Source organism: Mixophyes fleayi, chromosome 3 (genome assembly GCF_038048845.1).
Source record: "Mixophyes fleayi isolate aMixFle1 chromosome 3, aMixFle1.hap1, whole genome shotgun sequence".
Taxonomy (NCBI): Eukaryota; Metazoa; Chordata; class Amphibia; order Anura; family Limnodynastidae; genus Mixophyes; species Mixophyes fleayi.
This window is the reverse complement of record NC_134404.1, coordinates 185,019,086-185,031,632: the sequence shown is the minus strand read 5'-3', so window position 1 is coordinate 185,031,632 and position 12,547 is coordinate 185,019,086.

Genomic DNA, 12,547 nt, shown 5'->3' with positions numbered 1-12,547 from the left:
GTCATTGCTGAAATAGAAAAAAGAGGACTGTCAGTCTTGTTCTAAATCTGCAGTCACATTGTACTGTGTTATATAGCTAACACACAAACAGTAGAACTTCATTGCTCCATTGCTAATTGTCATTGCTGAAATAAAAATTCTAGGGCTGGCAGTCTTGTTCTAAATCTGCAGTCACATTGTACTGTGTAATATAGCTAACACACAAACAGGAGAGCTCCATTGCTAATTGTCATTGCTGAAATAGAAATAATAGGGCTAGCAGTCTTCTTTTAAATCTGCTATCACAGTGTACTGTGTTATATAGCTAACACACAAACAGGAGAGCTCGATTGCTAATTGTCATTGCTGAAATAGGAATAATAGGGCGGCAGTCTTGTTCTAAATCTGCAGTCACATTGTACTGTGCCATAGCTCACCCAGAAATAGGAGAGGTGACAGTGTTTAGTGCTGAAACAGAAATTCAAATAATAGGTGTCACTCACCGGACCGTGAGTGCCTCTACTCTGGTGCGAGGTCCTCCATCTTTTCTGCCTACACCTGTGTGGAATCGTGGCCGCTCGCTATCCTGCCATCTGCGCATGCGCAGGTCTCGCTAGTAGCTTCACCTGTCCATGGAGGTGATTGACAGATCAATCACCTCACCCTATTTGAGGCACCTGCAACCCTAGGTAGGGGCCTGATCTTGAAGTCCCATTCCCAATGAACTTCTATAGGTGTGTGCAGTTTAAAACTGCTTCCAGCTTTACTCGTTATACAGTTTCCAAACTGTGTGCAGATTGTTCTTACTACAGCTTCCACGCTGCTCCCTTGTTCAACTCAGCGGCGGTTCCCACACCGCTACAACACTATCATCCCGCTGATCGTGTCACAGCTTCCACGCTGCTCCTGGCTCCACTCAGCAGCGGTCCTCTGACCGTTTCAACGCTGACACCCTGCTGATCATGTTACGGCTTCCACGCTGCTTCCCTGCTCAACTCAGCGGCGGTTTCCATACCGCTACAACGCTTCATCTCCCAGCTGATTCCGGATCTACACAACTGGGTATGCGTTACTAACTATTGACTATTATCTATTCTACTCTCATACCAGTTGCATCCATTGTTGTTTATGCGCAGGGTACAGGTACCCATATATACTGTGTTTCCGCATTGCTCCAGTTAGGACTGCTGTCACTCAAGCTCATTACCTACTCACGCTACTACTTGGCGTCATTGTGCATAAACTGCTGTGATCAGCTTCTCCCCACTGCAAGGCACCAACTATATATACAGACTATTCATTGTGCCTTCCAAGACACTGCTCTACTCGCGCTGTTCCTATACAGCCACAGTTTGCCTTTCAACTTCACTCTCCTGCACCTGGACAAGTCCTCACTCCCTCCACAGCAGTGGTACAACTTGCTGCACGCAGACCACTGACTTCCCTGCTACATACCTGCACCTGGACAAGTCCTCCTATCACAGCGGTGGTACAACTTGCTACTCGCAGACCACTGACTTTCCTATTACCTACCTACACCTGGACCCGTATCCTCACCATAGTGGTGGTACAACTTGCTGCACGCAGACCACCGACTACCCTGCTACCTACCTGCACCAGTACTATTCTTCCCATCAGAGCAGTGGTACAACTTGCTGTACGCAGACCACTGACTCCTCCTCTACCTATCATCACCGATCCACGTCCACTCCTCGTGTCTACATTATCTACAGTTTCGTTGATTGCCTCAGACTACCTCTACTCTCCTGCTGTTGTGTCGCTCCAATCATTCACCTGCCTGCTTTGAGGTGCGTGCCATATCCCCGCCTCTCCAGCAGAGTACCATCTGGTGAAACTCGGGTAGCAACTCCTAGTGCCCTTGACAATAGGGCTGGTGTCAGGAACCCCTCCAACCAGTACAACACCACCTGGAGTCTACTCTGACAGTCAGGTGTTCACTGAAGCCCCTAGTGGTGGGGGCAGACTTGGCTGCAGACTACAGAGGGTCGTGTGGCGTGTACCAGCTGCTGGGAACCCGGGAGCAGAGGGTAATGGCAGACAGCAATTCCAAAGTACAGGCTGAGGTCAGGGGTCACTTGCTAGGAAGAATCGTCGGGAAACACGCCAAGGGTCGAGGTCACAGGCAAATCAGCAGAAACGGAAGTACAGGCCAAAAGGTCAAGGGCACAGGCAAAAGACAAATCCAGGAAACAGACAGGGGTCATACACGGCAGGCAACGATCCAAAGGCTTAACACCAGGAGTGAAGGAGTACAGCAGCAGGCAGCAACACAGGAATCTGGAGGCTATAACCGGCAGGGAGGCTAAACCCTCCCTGTCTTAAATACTGAAATGAACCAATGAGAGCTCAGCTCTCAAATTGCATGCAGGCTGTATCCTAATTAATTAGCCCGCAGGCTTGCCACCCTGTTGCCCACGTGCCCTGTAATGCCGGGACTCGGCGCTGAACTAAAGAGCATCCAACCGTTGCTGGCCCCCGGAAGTGACGTCCCGGTCGTCATAGCGACGGCCGGGATGGAGGGAGGAGAGTCGTGTCGGGGCCCAGCCGTAACAGTACCCCCCCCTCGAGGTGGGGTCAAGGCACCCCGACATCCAGGTTTTTCAGGGAATTGTTTGAAGAATTCCTCAATGAGTTTGTAGGCGTCTCCACGGAATCCAAGATCTTTCCTCCGGGCCACGATCTTTCCACTGAACTAGAAAATGGATTTGCCACTGGACCTTTTTGGAGTCCAAAATCTTCTCCACCAAGAATTTCTTGTGACCCTCCGGAATAACAGGCTGAAATTTTCGTAAGTAACGGAGCCTAGATTTGCGTGCAGGAATAGCAGACTTCAGGAGAGAACAATGGAAGGTGTTCGGCATCCTAAGTGACTGAGGAAGCGTAAGCCTGAAGGAGACAGGATTGACCTGTTTGGTGATCAGGAATAGGCCAATAAATCTAGGGCCCAGTTTCTTGCAGGGCTGTTTGAGCTTGATATTGCGGGTGGATAACCAGACTTTTTGCCCCACTTTAAATGAACAGTCCTTTCGATGACGGTCTGCAAATTTTTTAGACTGGAAAGAGGCCGGAACTAATGCAGAATGCACTTTTTTCCAAACAGATTTGAGGTATGAAGCCGTGGAACTGACCTCCGGAAGGCCAGAGGAGTTGAGCAGGAACAAGGAATTGGATCTTGGATGAAAGCCAAAATTACAGAAAAAAGGAGAGGTTTGGGTGGAGGAATGAGATGCGTTATTATATGCGAACTCAGCCCATGGAAGCAATGATGACCAATTGTCTTGAAACTCTGTAGTGTAGAAGCAAAGAAACTGTTCCATTGATTTGTTCACCCTTTCAGTTTGCCCATTGGATTGAGGATGATAGGCTGAGGAGAGACTGATGTTAATCCCCAGAAGACAACAAAAGGACTTCCAGAACTGGGCAACAAATTGGGAACCCCGGTCCGAAACAATGTCAGTGGGTAGGCCATGGAGGCAAAAGACATGCTGCACAAATAGCACCGCCAGATCCTGACCACTAGGGAGCTTGGTTAATGGAACAAAATGGGACATTTTGCTGAAACGGTCCACTATTACCCAAATAGTGTTGTTCACTGAGGAATATGGCAGATCCACAATAAAATCCATTCATAAATGTGTCCAGGGTTTCATAGGCCTAGACAACGGCATAAGTGGACCTGAAGGAGAGATCCTGGAGGTTTTATTTTTTGCGCAATCTTCACAAGTACGGACAAAACTCTCAACATCTGAGGAGAGTAAAGGCCACCACACTGAGCGTATAAGGATTTCTAAGGTTTTAGAGATACCCGGATGCGCGGCAGATTTATTCTCATGGATCTCAGTGAGAACAACTCTACCGAGGTGCACCGGCACAAAAAGGCGCCCGGCAGGAGTTTCAGCAGGGGCAGTCTTCTGGAATTGATGTATGGTGTTTCCTAAATCCTGGGTCAGCCCAGCGTGAATGATAGAAGCCGGAATGATAGGTGATGGTTCACCAGTGGGTACTTGATGAGGTAGAAAGCTCCTGGACAAAGCATCCGCCTTGGTATTCTTAGAACCGGGTCTGTAGGTTAGGATAAAGTTGAAACGGGTAAAGAATAAGGCCCACCGAGCTTGTCTGGAGTTTAACCGTTTGGCAGATTCAATGTATAGTAGGTTTTTGTGATCAGTGAGGACTGAAATTGTATGAACTGCTCCCTCAAGCCAGTGGCGCCACTCCTCGAACGCCCACTTGATTGCCAGAAGTTCCCGATTGCCCACATCATAGTTGACTTCGACAGACGAAAACTTGCGTGAGAAGAAGGCACATGGATGCACCTTACGATCACCAGGGTCTCTCTGGGATAAGAGTGCACCAGCGCCTACTTCCGAGGCATCCACTTTGAGAATAAATGGCAACTGTGGATTAGGATTTTTGAGGACCGGAGCAGTAGTGAACGCTCTTTTAAGAGCTTCGAATGATGCAATGGCCTCCGGTGACCAATTACCAGGATCCGCCCCTTTGCGGGTAAGAGCAGTGATGGGAGCCACGAGATCAGAAAAAGCCTGAATGAATCTTCGATAGTAATTTGCGAAGCCCAAGAATCTTTGGATCGCTTTTAGATTCGTGGGACGTACCCTCTCCAGGATGCCTTGGACTTTATTAAGATCCATAAAAAACCGATTGGGAGAAATTATGTAGCCTAGGAATGACACTTTCTTAACATCGAACTCGCATTTTTCAAGCTTGGCGAAGAAATGATGTTCTCTGAGTTTAAGCAGAACCTGTTTGACATGATCACGGTGTTGAGGAAGAGGCTGCAGATAAATCAGGATGTCGTCCAGATACACCACTACAAACTGACCCAGGAACTCACGGAGTACCTCGTTAATGAGGTCCTGGAAGACTGCAGGCGCATTACACAGGCCGAAGGGCATGACCAAATACTCATAATGGCCAGATTGAGTGTTGAAAGCCGTCTTCCACTCATCGCTATCCCTGATGCGTATTAGATTATAGGCGCCACGGAGATCAATCTTGGTGTATATGGTAGCGTCTCTCAATTGGTCAAACAGGACAGAGATGAGCGGAAGCGGGTATGTGTTTTTGATGGTGATCTCGTTCAGGCCACGATAATCAATGCACAGGTATAGACTACCATCCTTTTTGGAGACGAAAAAACACCCCGCTCCTGCAGGAGACTTTGAAGGTCTGATGAACCCTTTTTGTAAGTTTTCCTCCACATAGTCTTGCATTGCCTTAGTCTCAGGGCCAGAAAGAGAGTATAACCTTCCCTTGGGCAACTTAGATCCTGGAAGTAGATCAATGGCACAATCGAAGTCTCTATGTGGAGGTAGAGAATCAGCCGCCTTCTTGGAAAACAGGTCCTGGAATTCTCGATACGCAGAAGGCAGTTGATCCGGAAGCGGCTGCAGGAGCCGAAGAGACATGGTCAAACAATTTTGAGAACAGTGAGTACTCCAACGAGTAATTTCTTCAAGATTCCAGTCGATCAAAGGATTATGGAGGTGAAGCCATGGATGACCCAGAATTAGGTGAACGGAAGGGCAATCAATGAGGAGAAGAGACAAGGTTTCGGAATGAAGAGACCCAACTGTAAGACGTAGGGGTGGAATCGTGAAGGATATCCTGCCTCCAGGTAGGGGACCCCCGTCCAAGCCGCAGACAGTAATAGCGGAATTCATTTTAATGAACAGAATTCACTTGGACTTAGCAAAACTGGTATCCATAAAGATGCCTGCGGCACCACTATCAATAAAGGCTGAAGTATCAGAAGAGTGTGATCCACAGGAAAGATAAGCGGGAACTATTAATGCATTTTTGGAAGAAATGAACTGCAGACCTAGATGAATCTCTTCCACCTTCTCTAGACCTGATCTTTTCCCCGACTTGTTGGGACAGGAGCGCAGAAGGTAACCTTTGGTTCCACAATATAGGCAGAGGCCTAAGGTGCGTCTCCTAGTTCTCTCTTCCTGAGAGAGGCGATAGGCGCCTAACTGCATCGGTTACGCAGCTTCCATATTAGAAGGAGGCACAGAAAGGAACGTACTGAGAATGGATGCTTCCCTCTCTGTTCTTCTTTCCTTGAGGCGTCTATCAATTTTGATTGTAAGCTGCATGAGTCCCTCCAGGGAAGTAGGTGAAGGATACTGTACCAGGGAATCCTTTATTTGCTCCGATAACCCCAAACGGAATTGGCTGCGTAAAGCCGGGTCATTCCACTCGCTGTCAGTGGACCAGCAATTCGGCAGCGTATTCCTCTGCAGAACGTCGGCCTTGTTTTAGAGATCTGAGGTGGCCTAGGGCTTCGAAAAAGGATTCCACGGACCTCAGGGAAGAACTGTCGGAAAGCAAGCTGAAGGCCCAGGACTGCGGGTCCCCCTGAAGCAACAAAATCACTATACCCACTCTTTGCTGTTCAGAGCCGGAGGAACGGGGTCGGAGACGGAAGTAAAGTTTACAACTCTCCTTAAAGTTACGGAATAGATTCCTGCCCCCAGAAAATCGATCTGGCTAGTTCAGCTTGGGTTCCACAGCAGGAGCTGATGGGTCTTGCTGGGCTTGGGCTTGTGCGGCTCTGGGGGCCTCTTCCTGAGCAGACAGGCGTTGAACCAGGTTCTGGACCACTTGTGAGACGGACTGGATCTGTCCTGCCAGAACTTGGGCTGGAGAAAGGTTCGCCCCGCTATCATCCATTAAAGCGAACACTCCAATGATTTTGGGCCGGTTATAATGTCAGGAACCGCTCCAACCAGTACAACACCACCCGGAGTCTACTCTGACAGTCAGGTGTCCACTGGAGCCCCTAGTGGTGGGGACAGACTTGACTGCAGACTACAGAGGGTCGTGTGGTGTGTACCAGCTGCGGGGAACCCGGGAGCAGAGGGTAATGGCAGACAAGGTCAAGGGCACAGGCAAAAGACAAATCCAGGAAACAGGCAGTGGTCATACACGGCAGGCAACGATCCAAAGGCTTAACACCAGGAGTACAGCAGCAGGCAGCAACACAGGAATCTGGAAGCTATAACCGGCAGGGAGGTTAAGCCCTCCCTGTCTTAAATACTGAAATGAACCAATGAGAGCTCAGCTCTCAAATTGCACGCAGGATGTCTCCTAATTAATTAATTAGCCCGCAGGCTTGCCACCCTGTTGCGCACGCACCCGGCTGCCCTGTAATGCCGGGACGCTGAACTAAAGAGCATCCGACCGTTGCTAGCCCCCAGAAGTGACGTCCCGGTCGTCATACTGACGGCCGGGACGGAGGGGGGAGAGCGTAACAGCTGGCAGTTGTATTAAAAGTCTCCAGTCACATTTTAATGTGCCATAGCTCACCCAGAAACAGGAGAACTAGCAGGGTTTAGTGCTGAAACAGAAACTGTAATAATAGGGCTGTCAGTGTTCTTAAAAGTCTCCAGTGACATTCTACTGTGCCATAGCTCATACAGAAATAGGAAGGGTGGCAGTGTCCTTGTCACTCTCCAGTCTTCAGTCACATTGTTGTTGTCACTCTCCAGTCTCAGTCATGATTATACTAATCCCTCTACCTCATGTGCTAAAGCCTATGTACAAGTGCATAGTGGTTTTAAGTAGGGATGTGCACCGGCGACTTTTGAGGTCTCGTGTTTTGTGTTTTGGATCCGGATTTTCGTTATTTTTGAGGTTCGGATTTGTCTCGCAAAACACTTGACGAAAGGTCTCGGTTCGGATTTAAGGTATTGGATTCGGATTTTTTTTGAAAAAAACATAAAAAGTTTAAAAATCAAGTTTTTGGGCTTATTTTCACTCCTAGGCTATTATTAACCTCAATAACATTCAATAACAAGCATTTCCACTAATTTACAGTGTATTCTGAACACCTCACAATATAGTTATTAGTCCAAAACGTTGCAAAAAGGTATCTTTCTGGACTGCGTAGAGGAGTGGGTCACCACAATATCTTAAAAACCCTGAACTTTTATGATTCGCACCAATAATTGTACCTGGACTGCGTAGAGGAGTGGGTCACCACAATATATTAAAAACCCTGAACTTTTATGAATCGCACCAATAAATGTACCTGGACTGCGTAGAGGAGTGGGTCACCACAATATATATAATAAGAAAACCATCAACTTGTTTGATTCGCACCAATAAATGTACCTGGACTGCGTAGAGGAGTGGGCACTGGGCACCACAATAAAATATATAAAAAACCTTCAACAGGTCTGCATTACACTACACATACGGCTGCTCCTCCATCCTCTCCATCATATACATGTTGGAGTTTTAGCGTGTGACAACCTCTTGTTTTTGATAATGTCAGTGCATTTTGAATATTTTTCAATTTGCCCCACACCACTGAATGTACTTTATCTATGATACGCATCTATCTATCTTGACTGCGTAGTGTGGTGGCCCCGGTACACAATTTGGTACCGGGGCCACAATAAAATAAATACACCCTCCACGTGTCAGAATTCCACCAAACAAGTATCTGGACTGCGTAGTGGGGTGGCCCCGGTACCCAACTTGATACCGGGGCCACAATAAAATAAATACACCCTCCACGTGTCAGAATTCCACCAAACAAGTATCTGGACTGCGTAGTGGGGTGGCCCCGGTACCCAACTTGATACCGGGGCCACAATAAAATAAATACACCCTCCACGTGTCAGAATTCCACCAAACAAGTATCTGGACTGCGTAGTGGGGTGGCCCCGGTACCCAACTTGATACCGGGGCCACAATAAAATAAATACACCCTCCACGTGTCAGAATTCCACCAAACAAGTATCTGGACTGCGTAGTGGGGTGGCCCCGGTACCCAACTTGATACCGGGGCCACAATAAAATAAATACACCCTCCACGTGTCAGAATTCCACCAAACAAGTATCTGGACTGCGTAGTGGGGTGGCCCCGGTACCCAACTTGATACCGGGGCCACAATAAAATAAATACACCCTCCACGTGTCAGAATTCCACCAAACAAGTATCTGGACTGCGTAGTGGGGTGGCCCCGGTACCCAACTTGATACCGGGGCCACAATAAAATAAATACACCCTCCACGTGTCAGAATTCCACCAAACAAGTATCTGGACTGCGTAGTGGGGTGGCCCCGGTACCCAACTTGATACCGGGGCCACAATAAAATAAATACACCCTCCACGTGTCAGAATTCCACCAAACAAGTATCTGGACTGCGTAGTGGGGTGGCCCCGGTACCCAACTTGATACCGGGGCCACAATACCTCCTCCAAACATGCTACAGACAATTCGTCATTGAGATCCCATTAAGTATGTTAAAGACAGACAGGGTCCAAGTGTTATTAGTTGACTTTGTAAAGAAAAAAACTGTCCCTGTTGCACATAGTCGTGCAATGAAGACTTACTTTTTCATTTAAAGGCACGATCTTTCAAGTGTAGTGTTTGTAAGTCTAAGTCATATTATACTTTTGGTAAAATTGGTTTTTTTGGTTCCTCTTTATGTTAATTAATTAGTACTAGAATTAAAGTAGGAAATAGAATTAAATAGAATTAAAGTAGGAAATAGAGTGGTATAGAGTTGTAGTGTGGTATAGATAGAGTGGTCCACACAATATAATAATAAAACCCTCAACTGGTCTGAATTGCACCAAACAAGTATCTTGACTGCGTAGTGTGGTGGCCCCGGTACACAATTTGGTACCGAGGCCACAATATAATTAAAAAACCCTCCACGTGTCGGAATTCCACCAAACAAGTATCTGGACTGCATAGTGGGGTGGCCCCGGTACCCAATTTGATACCGGGGCCACAATACCTCCTCAAAACATGCTCCAGACAATTCGTCATTGACAGACCCCAGACAGACAGGGTCGTAGTGTTATTGTTTGACTTTGTAAACCCAAAAAAATGTCCCTGTTGCACTTGCACATAGTCGTGCAATCAAGACTGACTTTTTCATTTAAAGGCACGATCTTTCAAGTGTCAGAAAGAGAGAGAAGACACAGGAGAGGAGAGTTGTAGCTGGGGACCTGGGGTGGAAGCTCCCAGGCTCCCCCAGCATTGCCTGGAAGTCTGAGCGTGGTGACTGAGCCAGGGCAAGGAATGTGTGCCCTGGATGAGGGGGAGAACTCCATGCCACTATAGTGAACCCAAGAGAGAGGGGGACACTGCACATGGAAGAGGCCCTGGAGTGAGGGCTGCTACAAGAGGCATGGTAGCTGTAGTGTCAGATCCTGAGGCTGAGAGTACACAGAGTGACGTATCAGAGCACAGGAGACATTATCCCCGCAGAGGAGGGATGAGCTGCAGTTGAGAGGTCTGCTGTTGAAATAGGACATGCACACTTTAACAAACCAATCATTTCAGCGACAGGGCCTACCAAACAACTTTGACTGAAATGATTGGTTTGTTTGGGCCCCCACACCAAAAAAGCTATTCATCTCTCCCTGTACAGACTAAACAGGCTCTACTGAGGCAAGATGTCGTCCTCATCCTCAACCTCTGATTCCTCTCCCCCTACAGTGTGTACTTCCTCCTCATCACACATTATCAATTCGTCCCCGCTGGACTCCACAACCACAGGTCCCTCTGTAGTATCTGGAGGGCAGTGCTGTACTTCATTGAGGAATTGATTATTCATTTTTATAAACATCATTTTTTCAACGTTGTGAGGAAGCAACCTCCTTCGCCGCTCACTGACCAGGTTCCCCGCTGCACTAAAAACTCTTTCCGAGTACACACTGGAGGGGGGACAACTCAGTTAAAAAATAGAGCCAGTTTGTACAGGGGCTTCCAAACTGCCTTTTGGAGTTCTACCACGTCACTACCTCTAGTTAATTTAGATTGCAAGGCTTGTAAATATAAATACTTTGAAGATAAAAAAAAGCAGGCTGCACAGACTGTGGAGCTAGAAAGTGAAATTAAATGGACCACGTTACTTTGGTGGCTATCTATGCCCCCCCCCCCGCCCTACACTTGTAGTTGAATATAAATAAAGCAGCCTGCATAGACTGTAGAACTAGCAATTCAAATATACAAAGAAATGGACAAAGGCAGTTTGGTATCTGTCTGCATCAGATCCCCTCTCCACTAGGAGTAAAACAGAAAACTTTTCAGCCGTTATATAATCTAGAATATAAATAGAAATTGAGAAATGCAATTTGGTATCTGTCTGCATCATAATCATCAACATCCTCCTCAGCGCCAGCTACATCAATATCCTCCTCCCAGTGCACAACATTCACACCTTCATTAGCCGAATCTGTAACTGGACTGTGGGTGATCCTTCCAGCATATGCAGAGGGCGTGCTGCAAATGCTGGATGGAGTCACCTCTTCCCGTACAGTGATGGGAAGGTCAGGGTTCACAACCAACAACACCCTTGGACTCGCCTTGGGGATTTGTGATGTCATCTGTTTAGAAGGCAGAGTTCTTTGCTGTTTTGTTGTTGTTGCTGACAGCATAACTCTCTTAAATTTTTTGTAGGGGGGGGGGGAGGGCTTTGATCCTTGGGTGAAGTTGGACCACTAGTCATGAACACGGGACAGGACCTAAGCCGTTCCTTGCCACTACTTGTCGTAATTGGCATATTGCCAACTTTACGTTTCTCCTCAGATGATTTTAAGTTTCTTTTTTTGCTGTTTTTTGAGAACTTGGGCTTTTTGGATTTTACATGCCCTGTACTAGGAGATTGGGCATCGTGCTTGCCAGACGACGTTGATGGCATTTCATCGTCTATGTCATGACTAGTGGCAGCAGCTTCAGCATTAGGAGGAAGTGGGTCTTGATCTTTCCCTACTTTATCCTCCAAATTTTTGCTCTCCATTATATGTAGCACAAGATACTGCAGAATGTGTGAACTTGGTAATATTGCAGTACCAATGGACTTATAATGCTGGATTGGTTTTGCAAATTTGGTTATAATTATTATATTTTTTTATTTTTTTTTAATTTTTTATTTTTTTTTACTTTTTTTTTATTTTTTACAAACTTGGGAATAATGGGGAAATAACTATGCCCTTAGAAGCACAGAGCACAGGACACAGCACCACTGGACTGAACAGGACACGGCACAGGACCCAGCAGCACTACGGAACTCAGCAGGACAGAGCACAGGACACAGCACCACTGGACTGATACTGCAGAATGTGTAAACTTTGTAATATTGCAGTACCACTGGACTTTTACTGCTGAATGTGTGAACTTGGTAATATTGCAGTACCAATGGACTTATAATGCTGGATTGGTTTTGCAAATTTGGTTATAATTATTATATTTTTTTATTTTTTTTTAATTTTTTATTTTTTTTTACTTTTTTTTTATTTTTTACAAACTTGGGAATAATGGGGAAATAACTATGCCCTTAGAAGCACAGAGCACAGGACACAGCACCACTGGACTGAACAGGACACGGCACAGGACCCAGCAGCACTACGGAACTCAGCAGGACAGAGCACAGGACACAGCACCACTGGACTGATACTGCAGAATGTGTAAACTTTGTAATATTGCAGTACCACTGGACTTTTACTGCTGAATGTGTGAACTTGGTAATATTGCAGTACCAATGGACTTATAATGCT